The following is a 2,046-nucleotide window of genomic DNA, read 5'->3' on the forward strand; positions in this document are numbered from 1 at the left end:
AACTGTTAGATAAATTTACTTGATTTGAATTCAATATAAACATACCAGAATTTCAGGGCTTCCAGTTTCTGATCTGGGGTATCTGGAAATTAGATGCCATAACTCGGCCTAACCAATAAAAGGCTGAACAAACTGAAAAATTTTCAACTCTTAAACTTGTTAGACAAATGAGGGCAAAAGAAAAATTTCTACTCCCAAAACTGAAGAGCCTGAGAAGTAGATAAAGAGAATAACTGTTTGCTAAACTGAAGGCTATGAGCTGGAAGCTCAGTGAAGAATGAATCAGGAGTAGAGATGATACACTGTAAGTTACAAACTGCTGGAGTATCAAGTCTAAGAAAATGGAGATTCCAAGGAGACCCGGTCAGAGAAGGGCTCCACACTTCCATGAATCTCACTTCCAGAAGCTCTACCAGGCTTTCACAGAACATATCTGAAAAATTAGTTTCCCTGGGCTTCCATTAGCAGGAAAAAGAAAAGTAACTTTGGTTATATCCCAGGGCTGCCCATTGCATTGAATAAAGCCTGCTCTGTAGAAAACTTATTTCACCAACCTTAATTTACTGGGGTTCTAGGACCCTAACTGATCTAAGAGAAGATGAAGAGCCAAATTCAGCCAGCTATAACCATCCTACATCAAACAGGTTGAGACAGACAGACAAAGAATTACTTCTAATTTTACAGTTCAAGAATACAAGTTTACCATATTGTTGGCATCTGATTATAAAACTAAAGCAATTTACCCAATCAAATATTAGGAAGCATACAAACAGGCAAAACTGCAGTTTGCAGAGTCAGAGGAAACATCAGAACCAGATCTGGACATGTCAGGATCATTGCTTTTATCAGACCACGAATTTAAAACAATTATAATTATGAGCTAAAGGATTTCATGGACAAATAAAAAACATGCAGGAATAAATGAATGATGTGAACAGAAATGGCCATTCTGAGGAAGGATGGAAATGTACACAACAAAAACATTGCAACAGAAATGAAGATTGTCTTTGATGGTCTGATCAGTATTCTATACATGTGACTGAGGGAAGAACCAGTGAGCTTGAAAACGTGTCAGTAGGAACTTCCAAAACTGAAAACAAAGAGGAAAAAAACGAGAAACAACAACCAGAAAATTATAGGGGTGTGTATACAAAAACTGTCCAAATACACAGAAGGAAAAACATGTGAGTGATAGAATAATACAAAGAGAATAAATTAGGAAAGAAACAGAAGAAATACTTGAAGCAATGAAGAGAATTTCTCCAAATAATGTTAAACACCAATCACAGATCCAGATAGCTCCAGCAACGCTTTCCTAGTGCACACATTTCATGGTACATGCATCAGAACACACAGAATAAAGACGTGTGAGCCAAGTGTGAACCTGCTGTAAATACGGCCTGGAGTAATAATGACAGATCACTAAAGGTTCATGGATTCTATCAAATGCGTCACTATGGTGTGGGGTGTTGATAATTGGAAGGCTGAAGGTGTGTGTGTGTGTGTGTGTGAAGAGATTTGGCTAGAAGGTGGTGGATAGGAACACACAAAAAAGCAAAATTTTGTTAAGCATAAAATAGTGTAAAAGTAATTATACTAAATTATTTTTGTAACATGTTAACTTTCTACACTAAAATGGGTTAAAAAGAAGCTGCCAAATGTAATAACATCAAAAGTACAAAATGGCAAGATTGATATTTAATGAAATTGGTTTAAGGGATGAAAACGTCAGATAATAAAAATAAAAACACAAAACCAACAGCACCACAACAGAATCAGAGAGGCAAAGGAAACTTCTGATGGATGTGTGTTTAATCTTTATTGTGGTAAATATAGATCAACACACATAGGCAGGTGGTAGAACGATACACTGAGAAAATGACTTAATGAAAAGTTTATGTTTGTGTGCTGATTTGAGACACGCATATTCACTGGCTGATCAGCTTAACAACTGTTTCAGAGAAATGCTTGCTCACATGTGTTTGGGCGCATGTTCCAGAATGTTCCCTGCAGTGAAGTTTCAATAGTAAAGCAAGAAAGCAAACA

This window comes from Ochotona princeps, chromosome 12 (genome assembly GCF_030435755.1).
Source record: "Ochotona princeps isolate mOchPri1 chromosome 12, mOchPri1.hap1, whole genome shotgun sequence".
Taxonomy (NCBI): Eukaryota; Metazoa; Chordata; class Mammalia; order Lagomorpha; family Ochotonidae; genus Ochotona; species Ochotona princeps.